The sequence below is a fragment of the Anas platyrhynchos genome, chromosome 22 (genome assembly GCF_047663525.1).
Source record: "Anas platyrhynchos isolate ZD024472 breed Pekin duck chromosome 22, IASCAAS_PekinDuck_T2T, whole genome shotgun sequence".
Taxonomy (NCBI): Eukaryota; Metazoa; Chordata; class Aves; order Anseriformes; family Anatidae; genus Anas; species Anas platyrhynchos.
This window is the reverse complement of record NC_092608.1, coordinates 182,523-197,461: the sequence shown is the minus strand read 5'-3', so window position 1 is coordinate 197,461 and position 14,939 is coordinate 182,523. Positions and strand designations below refer to the sequence as shown.

Below are 14,939 nucleotides of genomic sequence, written 5' to 3'. Positions count from 1 at the left end.
CTTGGAAATTGGAGGAATTGAACTGCCCTGCTACCTTCTGTTTTAAAATCAGAATACTCTGTATTTAGTCCACCCTTTTGGGCAATTTCATTTAACAGTGTTTTACAGAAACGAGCAAGGGATGGATGGCAGGTTGGAGCTCCAAGATTGAAAAAGGACAGAAGATATCCACATGCATTTTTTGTTAATTCTGCTACCTTAAAAGTTGATTCATAGTTATCTTCAGTAGCAAAATACCAATATTTTCTAGTAAGATCTTTTGGTTAAAACTAGTGCAGTGAGTCTCTTTCTGCCATAAATGTAATTAGTTCTGTTCCACTTAAGTTTAATTGCTGAGCTGATATGTCTTGGTTAATACCAAATGATTTGAGGTATATGTTAGATAGCGAACATAGTAATGCTTTAATCTGAAAAATAAAGAAATACATAAACTTAACTTCCAGTGCATAAAACGTCATGACTTACAGCTGCATAATATGAAACTTAGCATTATGTCTTCAGTAAATACACACATGCTCTGTTGAGTACCGTTAGTTGGTGTGCTTCAAGGTGCTGAGAAGAAATGTGATTATTATCCTATGGGATTTCTCCTGTTTTGTTCCCAGCGCTGTTTTCTCCAGCTAGCCTAACAAATGTGTTTGGGGGGCGGTGGCAATTCTTTCTGTTTGTCTAGAAAAACAAAGTAGATGTGATAGTCTGCTGAAACCTTTGGTACTCAAAATAAGATCGTGCTGTACTAATTAAAGAACTCTCTTTGTTGGAGCATATGTTTGATAGTCCTGTTGCATGTTCTTTGTGAAGTGGTAAAATGCCGAAGATTTCGGCAGATATGCTGCTGTCTAGCAAAGGTGTTGTCTGTACGAAGATCAAGAACAGTTCGCTTGGTGTTTAAAGTAATTTAATTGTGCTTTGGGTTATGAAATCCTAGATTTTGCTACAAGTTGCCAGATCCTATCTGGCCAGTGATTTGTAGATCTGTTGAGCCTGAAAACTTGTAGTTAGAATTGCTCTTCTTGCTTCTCAAAACCCAGTAATAACTAGTCTGATTTTGTGGGTGAATGGTGCATAAATACATCATTTTAAGTTATACACTCCATGAACTAATTTTTAAGCAGTACATGTTGGAGCCATAGTCTTTGTGAATTTAAAAATAAGTTAGAAATGATATTAAAAAAAAAAAATATCCTCAACTGTAACAGTCATTGACTTCTGCTGTGATTGTCTAGAGTAAAGAAAAATTGTCTTCTAGGTATTTGAAATCAAATGGCTGAAATGCCTGTTTCCTCCTAAAATGGGTACTTCAAGGTTGCTCTGCAGTCTTGGTGAATTTCTTTGTCTTTCTGTGTAGGTTTGACAGTTAACAGATGGACTTCTTGCACAAAGCACAGGTTGGCCTTTCACTACCGCACGTAAATGCAAATGGTATAGAAAAGCAAGGTGCCATTGGCCAATGGCTTTGTCATGAGCTCTCTCACTTAGTAGGACAAGAAACGAACTGTTTTGTTATTGAAATGGGATTTCTTTGTAGATGGTTCTGATATGAGAGAAGCTTTTTCTCCCATGAAAGCTTGGTGTTTGAAAGAACTGTACAGGAATACAGAGCAAGGATATAAAATAGTACCAGCAATGCTGTACTAAGATCAAGCGATGTTTATAAAACCTGTGAATTTCATCCTGTGCCATGCACAGGCATGCTTCTTGCTAGATGAGTGTGTGGGGGGGGAATAATGGCACATCTCTGCTTTCAGAGTATAAGCAGGGTAGCAAAACTAACTCACTATTAAGGTATTTTGCTTAAGAAATACATTACCTTTATTGGTATTTATCTATTGCATTAGTACTTTTGGCTTCTGTTTGTGCAGCTGTTAAGTAGTTTCCTACATATACAGGTTCTTACCCTAGAAGAATTGGTGGTGGCTTTTAAAACTACCTGCAGTTGATTGCCCTTGTTGCAGGCCTTACTGTAGAACTTAATATGCAATGTTACGCAGTTAAAAGACTGTGTGACGCTTCAGGTGAAATAATGTAGAACAGGAACACTTAAAAACCTTTGGCTTTGGAAATTATACTTTTTGTTTACTGCTCTGGAAATTGAGCATAATGCATTAAGCTGTATCAGCAGTGACTACCTGTTTTCTGGATATGCACTATGGAGGATTCATTCACTTGGTTCTGATTTCTCGGTCTAATTTATCCTGTAATAGTTTTGTTGTTGTTGCTTTTCCTTATCCTTGCAGTTGAATTAAACTCCAAAGGGCTCGCTCTGGGGAAGCCTGTTATTGCTGCCCTCTGTTGCAGATGGTGGCACAGACATCTGCTGTTCATCTGCCTCGCTTCCTGATCTAGGCTGTTAAAGAAACCCGGATGGCAAATAGTTCTCGGCCGTGCACCGTGCTGTAAAACTGATAGTTCAGCTTCTAGTTAATGAGCAGCCCAGCTCTTGCAGAAGATGACGGAACTTAGAAGCAAACAGGGGGAAGCTGGAGCTGAGTACAACTGCAACCATGTTGTTCACAACTCAGTCGTTAATATTCCATGTGAGGCTACAAACAACCCTGCTTCTATTTGTAAAGGACCGGGATAATTGGTGCATTGTCTGCTACAGTTGGTGTGTTTTCTTTTTTAAGAACAAGTTCAAAAACACCTTTTCCCTCACCTTTCTCCCCACAAAAAACAAACAAACAAAAAATCACACAGTTCTGCATAACAGTAGTGTTCAGTGACTCCAAATAAGCATGAAACAGCCATTTTGTAAAGTGTGTGTGCAGAGGATCAGGAAATAGGTGCAAAAACGTGAAGGATACAGGTCTTTGTTAAACAGGCTTTACTTTCCTCACCTGGCACATATTTTTGTCTTCTGATATGTCCGGTTTTCTTTGTCTTAGTTAATTCCCACCCTGGCCTGTAACCCCAGCAGTGCTTTACCTATTATTTTTTTTTATTACTGTGTTTTCCTTTTTATTTTGATCACTTACCCTGATTCATTCTATCTAGAGGAATACGACTGCAACCTAACCTGATGCCAGTTTTAAGAGGGTTAATGCACTACTGTGGAACAAGGAATGTCCAAGGGTGAAAGCAAGTATTTCCTGTTGTACCTTTGTGCTTTCTCTGGCAGTGCTGTCCCTGGGTTGTACTTGAAGTTTACATTCCATATCGGCATTAAGCATTGTTGCATTGTCTGCTCCTAAAAACCCCTTTCGGTCCTACTGGCGTTAAAGTCTCCTGTGTTACCCTACTTTTCAGTCCATCAGCCTTGTTTTCCTTATTGCTGTTCTCCTGTACCTGAACTGGTTTTATATCAACGATACACATCAAAATACAGCAATTGCTGGGAGAAATCAATGAGCTACTAGGAGGTATAAATCATTGTTATCAAAACTAATGGAACTGCTTGCGCATTGACTAAAGATGGATTATGTTGATTGCAGAGCTAGAGAACAAAGTATTACTCAATCTATTTTGGGTAAAAAGATTGTGGAAGTCGTGCTATATTTTAATCTCTACTTGAGTATTACTTCATGCATATAGCAGATACAAGATTTTTTTATTGGTTTTAAGTATAAATACTCTTTTTTTTTATCTTCAGACTGGTGCTGGGAAGTGGTTATTTTTGTAGCATAGCATAAGTTCTTTCTAAGAATGCTTTGTTAATTGAGATCAGTGTGCAGTTCAGTCATCTAAATTTTTATTTCAGTGAAATAAATGTACTTATTAATTAGTAATTAGAAGCTTGGTAAGTTTCTAACATAGTTGTAAAGAAGAAATATTTTTCTTATGGTTATGATCTCTGAGGCCATGTAGTCTGGGTAGCAAAGGCACAAAGAGAGCAGACAGTTTGTTCAAATGTCCTAACTACCTTTTTTTTTTGTTGTTGAAGCAGCATGTGATAATAGTTATGGTAGTTGTTAGTAGTTATTAAATCTTAACCAGCCTATTTAATAACTATCTACAAGATGGGGGTACCTTTTGCTTTTTTGTATTTCTCATTAAGATCTTACTAGGGTAAAGCTTGTTTATTTTCTCAGAGTTGATCTTGATGAGAGTACAAGGAAGAGTCGTGTTACTGAAGTACTTTTCCAGGACTGGACCCTAACAATTAAAACCATTTTGGGGGGATACTCTTTGGACTGTATGATAAAGCACAATTCTGACGTAATAGGTTTTAAATTAACTTTCTGCTTCTAAAAGCAATTGTTTTTCATTACTGTTCTGAGGACCTCACTGTCCCATAAGACAGGTAAACTTGTGAATATCTTGACTGAAATTGGTGACTACATGCTTGGAAGAAAGGAGAGTGCTTTCAGAAGCAAAACTGACTGTCCATAAAAGTCTGCCATATATTTGTAAATGACTTAGCTCAAGGATAATACTTGTTAATTAGATTGGGTCTTTCTACTTATTTTAAATTGTTTGACTTTTAAGGATGTAAAAAGTAATATTGCTAAATGTAGCATCCTGAAAGTTGGTTGGTTACATTCTTTAAAGGGTGAAAATAGGAAGCAGCTCATTCTCCTTTGACTGAGTTGACTCTTTACTAGCTGGCATTTGTAGGATAAAATGGATGATTTGGCTTCTGTTGATTAAAATAGTTAAGCTGAAGTTCATGGAAATAAAGAATGCAACAATAGAAAGTTCTCATTTTCGGTGCTCGTACTTGTAGAGTCTTAGTGATTTCATTTTATTTTCACTAGTATTCATTCTTTAGGTTGTTCTTTATTGTAAATAAGTGATCACGTGGCCCGTTCCCTCCTCTAATAAAATATATATTGTAGAGAAGATCCTAATGTACCTCCTGATGTCTCTGTAATGGTAATTCATGTGTTGCTTCACACATTTTAGTAGTGTTGAGAAGATAAATTGGAAGATCATGCCAACCTATCCCGATGGAGATGTGCTGGCAGCAGAGTTGAGAGCAATATTGTTTGGGCCTTCAGAAAATCTGTGCTCTTGTCTTACACTGTAACTATCAGTGAATGTCAGTTTATCCACTTGATGGATTTTATTGTAATCTTAAGGATTTTTGGTAAGAGGAGATGATGTAATTGGCTAGATGCAAAAACCGGTACAGAGGTAGGCATTCATATGCCTATTTGACATTACCTAGTTGCATGCTGTGCTCTCCTGAACACCTGCTATGGAATTGCTGGGGGAGAATTTGAAGAAATGATCATGATAAATGCGTCAGTCTTTGTGAGGATTGATTGAACGCACTTGAAGTCCCAGAAAATGAATTGAAAACCTGCTGGAAAATTGATATCTCGAAAAGACTTGTGCTAGTTGTGTGTTAGGGAGATGATGTTTGGATCCAGTAATACTTGGTTAGATATTGACCCCTTTAGAGCTGTTGCCCTGTTCGTGGCAATAATTCTGACTAGCAAGAAAATCTGTGAGTGTCAGTGGTGCTACTGTTGGTGTAGGATGGAGATGGCTGTACTGCGCATGCTCTGCTGTGCTCAGGTACACTCCGGTCAATTTACAAATGAAGTGAAAATGCTCCCCAAAAACCTAGAGGCTAGTGGTGAGAGTCAAAGGAAACAATGAAAGGTGATGATTGAAGTTAGAACCAACTGTTTGGTTTCTGTAAGGCTCTGCAGATAGAAGCCTCTAGTAATAAATGCATAGTCATCTCTGTGTTGGTTAATTAACAGTAATATATTCTTCATCAGTGCTGACTTGTATTTCTTTTTCAGTGTGAAAGAGAGATGACAGGTAGTACATGGCTGAAAAAAAAGTGCTTCCTTTTGGATAAGGAGATATTTTATTACATGGTGGTTTTCAGAAACATTTTTTTTTTCTGATACAGCTAGAAATTTATGTGCAAACAGGTTCTAAGTTTTCTTGACTACTGTCTTTCTTAATTGTAAGGTCAGGAAAGAGGAGAGGTAAAAATTCCCTGACCAGTTTGATGAAGTTGATGCAGTTTATTGATAGATGTGTTGCTCTTCAGGAGTAATTGCATATAGATAACTTTGAGGGGGGGAAAAATAAAACTGGAGTGTTTTGGCTTTTGGCATTCTCAATTTAAAAATGTTTGTTGAAAACTGGTACTACACATCAGTAATTTTTGTTCTTAAAACAAGTTAGGTTCCTATGCCAGCCACTTAAAATACTTTTAAATGTGAATTTCCTCCAGAACAATGCAGAAAGGATGTACTTAGAAAGCCTTTTAACTTGGATTGCTAAAGCTACAATAGTTATTGATATCAAACTACTTTAAAGATCTCATAAGACCCCTTTTTGGAAAAGTATGTTTGCAATAGTTCTTCTATTTGTTTATGTAAATTCGGTGTTGTACCTAGAATTAAGATTTTTAATAACATACCTAGCTTGCAGATGAATTTAGAAAGGATTAATGAAATGACCTGTTACAGGCCAGATTTTTATGCTTAAATATTGCATCAGTATAATTTTTTTTAAATGTAGGTCATGGGATTAGCATCCGGAAATGTGAGTATTTTGGCAGTAGGGCTCTTGCCTTCCGTGAAGGCAGCTTGAGTTCGTTCACTGTTGGTGGCAGGAGCCGGGCCGCTGTGCTGCCGGGCTGTGTTACGCTGTTTTCTGCCCATCAGTGTTACGTTTTAAGAGAATGGCAAACTACCCTCAAGGCTTATTTTCAAATACTGCTTAAATATAGGGAATGATGACTCCTCAGGTCTTAGAAAATCTGGGCATGCAAGCAAAAGCTGGTGGATTAAGCAAAGCAGATAGAGGTGGAGTTGGGTGATCATTTGGTAGTTGTGCTGTGCCGCTGTACAGTGTGGAAATAGCCTGTGACACATGGAGGATTTTGCATGTAGAAGTTAACTTTCTTATGAATCAGTTTGTAACACAGTCGGAGGAGACAAAGGTAACATTTTCTGAGACAATTTTAATTTGGGACTTTGAATGTGAAACTGTGGTAATGAATGTGGGCTTTGCAAGGCATTACAAGGTTTCCATACTAGTTACCAGCTGGTTTCTACCGTGAATTTTCTGAACTAAAAGCGGCATTATTTTTTTGCTGAGCACTAGAAGCTATGTATGATGTTTTTTTAACAACTATTATTGTTACATACTGTGTGTTAAAACTGCTGCCCTCACAGCTTATTGGAAGGCACTCTGATCGAAGGCCATGTTGGCTGGTCACAAACTGTTTTGTGTAGACCCCTTCTGTCTGGGTTTTCCTGTTTCATGTGCTGAAAAGCAAAGCTCCAAGATGAAGGAATGTAGCCAGAACTGCAGTGAGGCCCTAGAACCTAGAGGTTGCTCTGTTCCCTACCCAGTGATCTTCCAGTGTTACATGCTGCTTTGAGTAAAAATTTTTTTTCCTAATGCAAAGTCAATAGTGGAGGAAAAGTGCACAGATCTCTCCAGGAGGAAAGTGTTTCCAGATTTCTGGAAACAGGTAAGGAAAAAAAGGAAATGTCACTTGTAATGTTAAAGTTACAGCCGGCTCTTGGAGGAGCATCATCTGTGCAGATATCGACATCCTTCCAAGCTTTTTGCTGTCTGATAAAGCTGCTTATGATGAAAGTTAGGACCAGTCCATCAAACTGAGGGTAGTTTTGTGCATACAGAATAGCACTGAAACATAGCTTTACATTTCTGACTTGTAGATTCTGTTTCCTGGTGGCATAGCTGGGATTTTACATTGTTGGCAGTGATTGGGAAAGGTCATGTAATCTCTTGGGTTTTAAGATACTGTTCTGTGATAGTAATCAGCTGTGTAGTGTGTAAGAAATAATTTTAATAAAAGAAAGCCTCCCATTGCTAGTGTTAATGCTGTTATCTCTGCCATGTAGCTTGATGCATTAGTGTGGTGATAAGTGTTGGGTGCCCGGAACGAAGCATCCTAAAGCAGTTAACGTCTGCCCGGGTCCAGCCCTCCTTGCTGGGCATCCCCCTTCACATGGGTGGGTGTTGCTAAGGGAGATGAATTAGATCAGCAAAGTGACTTCACTTGAAGTTTTTTTCTACCCTAATAGTAACACTCATGGTTGCTAGCAGTCTTCTATTAGTTTAGATTTGTTTTTTTCCTCTAATGGAATCGTTGCTGGCTGAGTACCTTGGCTCACCCAACCTTATGTGCCAGTCTTGTAGGAAGATGGTTTATGTAATAATTTAAGATGGAAGTGGCATGATGGTTGTGGAAACTCGATTTTTACTAGTGTTGACGGAGATCTAATTTAAATTACGTTGACAAAACCCCTCGTCAGCCGCCTTCAGGCTGAGCAGCTCTCAGCACCTCCTCATCGGAGCAGTGCTCCAGTCCCTTCTTCATCTTCATGGCTTTTGGCCGGAGACTCTCCAGTAATGTGGTGGGTGTTGGGGTTGAGAGAGTTTGAGGTGAAGTTGTCACCTCCGTGTAACTACTTCAATACATTTAAATTAAAAACCATGAGAATTGACAGCAGTTAGTGAGTACCTGTAGGGAAGCTTTACCCAGAAGTCATGGTGCTTTTGTCTTCTGAGAGTTGCTGCAATTTTTTCCTTTTAGTCCAGCCTGCTGTGCAGAAGGCTGTGGGCAAGCAGACCCTGGTTGTTTCTCCAGTCGTCTGTGGGGCTGGCTGACCTCCAGGTGCTTTGGTGTAATGGTGTAACCGCTTGAACCATGCCTGAAGCATTCTGCGGTACTTTGTTCTCTCCTGTTTTAGAAACCCCAGTTCCTGATGCTGAGAACCTCAAGCTGTCAACTAAGCAGGGCTATAAGGGCTGATTAAGGCACTGTACGAAGTACAAGAATTTCTTTTTATTTTTTTGCTGAGCCAGGGCTGTGGTGTGATGAATGAAGTAGCCTGTAATTTACATGTTGCTTTTACCAAGCTACATTTTATCTAAAAATGGAAAGCTGTGGCAATTCAAATCTTCCTCTGAAGTGGTTTGTCTACTTTTGTTCTTAACTGAGTTCCATCTGTAATGTAGAATTGAAGATATCTGAGTGCTGGGCTTGCATTCTGCAGGCATCAAAGGATGCTTTCAGCATACCTAGCTGAAAATCTAACCTGATTTAAACAAAATAAACTGAATTTGGAAAAGTTGGCTTTACGCTTCCTTATTCTTCTTGTAGGCTGCTTAAAGAAGCATTTTTTGTTTATTTGTTTCAGAAAACATATGAAATCTGCAACACTTACACATTAATGAGGGTGCAACACAGGACAATAATGGTGTGTTTTGGCCTTTGCTCTTGTGTATTCTGAGTGCTGTTCCAGTGTAATTTTACTTGTTGATGTTTTAGGTAATTCTCTCGGAATTCCACTAGATTTCATGATGTTTGCAGTGTGGGTAAATTACCCTGTGAACTTCTGGAAGATGAGTTGTGGATCTTTTTTTCAGATGTTAAAACAGCCATGTCAGACATGTTTGTTTCCTTAGGGATGCAGGGAGGGGGAAGAAATTTGGCCTCCAAGCGTAAGTTACTGTTTTATGTCTGAAAGTGTGGTGTTCTGGCAGTAACAAGCAAAACTGCTTACGCTGGGAGTTTCATAATCGCAGTACTAAACTGTTCATCTATAAATGGGCTTGGATGAGGATGACCCATATCCTAAGTAGCTTAACCTCCATACCAAGCGCTGAAGTAGGTGGTAAATTTTTCAGCTAATAGTGAACTGTAAAAAGCAGAAACTTGCGTTGCATGTAAATGGTTCAGTATAAGTATATCAAGCTGTAGACTGGCCTTCTGATTTAAGATTACTTTGATCCATTATTCTTGTTTTATGCTTAAAATCATCTTTTGCTGTCCTGATGCAGTGGGTTTGAAGATGTACACTGAGGTTTCCATTGACGTGACTCATGGCCCTTGTCTTGCTCTGTGATAGGAGAGATCCCAGCTCTTTCCAATGTATGCATAGTTGTGAACAGTCCAAATCATGGGGTGAATGATAATCATTACTTTGTGCTGCCAAAGGAAGAAGTTGGAAATTTCTTGAAGCCTTCTCAATTTGCTGTGAAGCCAATTTGTATGTTGTATTGTTACCATCTTCCAGAGTTCGTGTTAGTTATTTAATATGTCCATTTTCACTCTTTCATATCCTCTGTGGTTAGAAGTTGTTGCTCTTCTGGAGGGAAGTGTGTTGTGCTCTCACTTGAGCACATTAGTAGGAGGTTTATGTAACTTCTTTTGATAAAATAGATATCTTGATATTTAACTGTGCTTAGAAAGCAAGCGTACCTCAGGAACAGTATTGAGCAGAAATCCTTTCAGTGCTTTGAAAATGTAGATTTTGCGGGGTGCTTTGTACAGCAGAGAAAACTCCAGTGCTGTATGAGTGAGACCGTGTTCTGTCATAACCCTAAACACTGTAACAGTAGAGAATTCTGTATTCATAGCAGAGGGAAGAACTGGTGATCTGAGGATTGCAAGAGTTTTATTTAAAAAAGAACATTAAAAGCTTCTTGAGCAAGTCTTTTGGTTATGTTAATATTACTGAAGCAGTAACCTCTTCTTCATGAACATAAGCCAGCTGTTCACATTAAGTAACAAAAAATATCTCTGCCTTGATAGTATTTGAATTTCTGCTAAATTTGTTAGGAAATTGATGCAATTTCTTAATCATTGGACTCATTCTGATGTTTTTCTTTCCAGAATTTACATGTTTGACAGCAGAAGTTGGCTTTCTACTGTAGTAAGAGAAAATGTAAGTAGAAGAATAAGGTAGTTCCTTTTTTTCTAGTGCTTGAGAAACTTGTACTATTTTTAAAAAGTGGCTAACCATTTTTTTTAGCTATTTCTTAGTCTGTGCAAGTCTACCTATTTTCTACTGTAGTATGCGTGCTCTTATGTCAACAGGAAGGATTTTAAAATGGCCAGGAAACTTGCTAAATAATAGATGTTAGTGCCTGCCTGCCTTCAGAAATGGAACTGGCAAAGCAGAGGGAGACCACAGATGAAACTGTTTCATCTCAGCGGGGCAGGGAACTGTAATAAATAAGATGATTAGAACAGTTATTCTCTCATAAATGAAAAATTACTTATCAGCCATGTTTGACAAAACAAGGCCAAATTTCTTGTTAGTGAAGTGGTTCTTTGTGGTTCTTTTTAGTCTTTCTGTATTAAAGCAGAACCAAGAAGTTTCAGAGTTTATATTCTGTGTAATTGCTACTAATATTCTTGGAAAAGCGGAACTTTCATTACCTTCCAGACTATTAACTAAAAACGTTTCTGCATCTTGCGAAGCCCTTTAGTCTGTGGTGAGCATTACTGGTTAGTTGTGTGTTGAATAGAAAGGAGTTTTTCAGTTAGATTTTTTTTTTCCCATTACTGGATACTCAGCTATTTTTCAGCAAGGAAGCAGCAAGCTAACCCATCTCCTGAGGTGTTCTCTAATTACTTACGTTGGTCAACCCTAGACATCTTTTGTGTTCTTTTTTGGAGGTCTGGAAGCTGAAACTGAACTCAGTGTTCCAGGTGTGGACAAACTGTTGCTTTACATGATGCCATTATGATATTGCCAGTATTTTCTGTCCTATTTTCTATGTAAGCTTTTGTTCTGTTTTTACCAGCATGCTGTACTAAGCCAGTGTCTATGAGCTATCCAGCACATGCTTGTTTCCTTAAAATAAAGCTTCTATCCCAGAAGCTTGTGATCCTATCCCTTTCTTATGTTATATCTGGAGATGTGTACTTGGGTCAGAAGGCACCTCTAAATGTTTGTCTTCTATTTGGAACATGCAAATGGTAGAGTGAACACCACAAATTTGTCCCACAAGCGATTCTGATCTTATTATTGTGTTTTCTGTGGAATGAGTCAAACAGAAATCAATATGTACTTGGTTTAAATAACAAAAATAAAAACCTACAACTTTTCAAAGTCAATATGATGCAAAAACACTGGAACTATCAGTGGATTGTGTATGATTCCTTTGTCATTGTGAAAATGTACAAGCTGCTGTGCATGTTACTAATAGGATTTATGGTATCAGATAGATTAGCACAGCTTCTTTTAATCAGATGACCTGCTATGAGACTGTTGGGTAGGCATAATGTGAAGTCACTGTTAAAGCTGTGAAGTTTTGGCTCTGTTTTCACAAATGATGCATGGTTTGTGTTTTTTTTTTTTTTTGGCTGTTTCATACATACTGGAGTGATGTGTATTAGCAGGAAAGGTGTTGAGGGAACAGATACCAGACAGCGTATTCATGTGTGAGAAAGTTGATTTAGCTACCCTTATGAAATGACTATACTTGGGTAATGCTTCAACGATATAAATTTCCTTCGTGTTACCAGACTTCACTTCAACAATGTCATGATGGTTTTACTTGTTAGGTAGTACTCAAGGGGTAGACCTTTCTAAATATTTGACTTAGCTGTGACTTGAAAAATCAGTGGTCTCTTAATCTGTGGAGGTTGTTCATAGGACAGGACATTTAGGAGAGGACTGAATGTTCCATCTTTTCTATAGGAATGGTGTGGGAAAGGAAAATTAAAATGAACTATGTTGTAAGGTTTGCTTCATTGCTCTTATCAGGTAGTTTTAGAGAAAAATCCCACTCATCTAACTCAAGGATATGTGTTTGGGTGACCTCTTTGGAACTCATTGAGCTCAGTACTTTGGATGAGTAGAGGTAAGCATTAGCCTACATACAGAAATTATGGTATTAATGATATCTCAGTTCCAGTAACTGGGCTTCATTGTATAAACATCTTGAGATCTGGAAAGGATATTAAAGCTGTAGCAATTAAATGAGTGGGTTTGAGCTCTTCCTTAGCCCTTTAATTGTTGTACTGTCACTGTTTTCTGAGGGTTGACCTTTATCTTTAAATGAGAGTTGTTACACTGGTATCCTAAGCATATCTCTGTTTGCAGGAAATATTTGTAAGTTTTGTAGATTTCATAAAGTTTTTTATTTTTTCAAAGATTCTGTGCAGAATCTTCTATTGTTCAATATATAATTGACTGCCTGTCTTGTGTGGCATAGAGAAAATTGAAAATTTAAATTTGAGGTGAGTGATGTGATAAATTCTTTTGACGTAACTGAGTTGCAACGTTTATAATGTATGGAGAGTAACAAGTTACCTGTAGACAATGCTTGGTTTTCCTAGGTGGGATACACGGAAAGTGACTCTTCTGCAGGTAACTTGTAAGAAGAGATTAGAGACTTGTTATTTGGAGTGGTGAGGAGTAGTAAACTGCCTTGCAAGTACGCATATTATTGTCCCTAGCAAGAAGAGAATTATCTACAAGGTACACTTGTCAACAAGATTAGGGGGAATTATTAGGCTTAGAGCAGAGACACTTAAGCACTTCAGCCTGTGGAAAGGTCTTGAGTGAGTTCAGCAAAGTGAACGTGTTATTCTTGAGAAGCCTGCCTTCAAGAACACAGTAACATATTCAAAGGAAAGTGAGGTAAGCGTGAGCTTGACTGTTACCTATTTCTTCACATCTGTGGTGATAATTTAGAAAAGAGGATTGTGGAACTTAAGTAGTGACTTCTGGCACGAGGATGGCTTGACTTGGAAATTAAGTAACTTCCTTCAAAACACCAGAAATAGAAGCATCGTCCTTATCAAACAGTTTCTCTTGGAAACCTTATTTTAGGATGTAGTTAAATGCTGTTAGAACATGCCAAGGATCAAAAGTATATTGTTCCGTGATGCTAAATTGTGCTTGTTTCAGGTGAGCCTCAATCCTTTATCGAAGTTCCTGCTGCTTCGGTCTGTAATATGAATAAATCTGTATAAACGTTTCCTTTGTATCAAGAGTGTCAATAGATTAAAATATTTTCCCATACAGTTAACTGACCTTACCTGTTCCTGCTCTTTTAAAGGTTGTAATTTCTTTCTCTTTTTTAATGCTGGGTACTAGTAATCTCTGCTGATTTACTCTACAGCTAGTCCAGAAATTCTGACGAGGATGAAAACCACAGGTCTTGTATTTTTGGCATAAATTTAGTTGCATAAGATTTAGTGTAAAAGAAATGAGGAAATGGCCAAGTTGATTGGCTGGTTGACCCATAAATTTCACGGTCTGCTTCAGAACACTCCTATATTTTGATGCCCTTGGCTTCATTAGGATTTTCATTTCCTTACTGTGAGGGAGTCCAGGCAAGTTGGCAGGAATTAGGACTTCCTGTTGATGTTCAAGCAACAAAGACTACAAAGAGAATGTGGAAATTGGGTCTAAACAATTCCTGTTGATGCAGTGTCAGAAATGCAGTTCAGAGTTTGGAGCTGCTTGGAATGCTGATGTTAACTTAGAACATCAGATGTGGAAGTGTATTTAACTTCGCTTTGCATACTTTTCTGTGGATACATGGTATTACAGGTCTGGAAAACGTCCAGGGTTATAGGCAGTTAGCTACAGATCGTCATCCAGCAAATACTGAAGTATGAGTCCTAGCAAGTGACCGGAAGTTGAGATCCATGTACGTATGTCTGGCTAAAGGCGCTTGTTGGTTGGGTTCTGTTTGTTTTAATTCTTAGGGATTTTGAAGGGGTTTGGGCTGTTCTATTCTTCCATAAAGTGCAAAGAAAATGGAGGCAGAGTCCTGGTGCAGAGTGCTGTCTTGAATTGGATGTGAGAGGTGGGAATGGAGGCTCCTTTCAGTTACTGTATTAGACATTGCAAGATGTAATGCAAGGTTTATTTGTGTGAAGAAAGGCATGCATCTGCCCACATTATCCTGCTATCCTATCAACTGCAGGCTGTGCCTGATTTCCTTTCGGTTTCTTACATGTCTGTATCAGCGTCGCTGCTTCGGTGCTACCACTGGTCAGAAAACAGCCAATACGACTGGGCTGCTTGCTCTGGCTTTGCCGCTTGTAGTATCCATCTGTGCATGCAGTATTAAGCAATGAGGCACAAGCATAAAAAAAAGCTTCTCTTACATGGTTTGAACTCCTGTGTGTATGCAAATGACCCGCAATGAAACTACAAGGTTCAGTTTCTGTCAAGTGAACTTTCTCAATGTTTTTTTTTTTTTTTTTTTTTTACTAGGGTTAGTATTCATCTCCTTAGCCT

The 14,939-nt window shown here is 38.3% G+C and overlaps 1 protein-coding gene across 5 annotated transcripts in view; it reads left to right on the top strand.

Moving 5' to 3' along the window:
* GNB1 (G protein subunit beta 1) overlaps positions 1-14,939 on the top strand; it is a 45,240-nt gene that overhangs the window by 7,879 nt on the left and 22,422 nt on the right. For 2 of the 5 annotated variants that reach the window (XM_027443286.3, XM_027443289.3), the window contains exon 2: positions 10,565-10,616. The exons of the other annotated variants lie outside the window; for them this stretch is intronic. The gene's annotated coding sequence lies outside the window, so the exon portion shown is untranslated. The remainder of the gene's footprint in view (positions 1-10,564; positions 10,617-14,939) is intronic. 5 annotated transcript variants of the gene reach the window in all.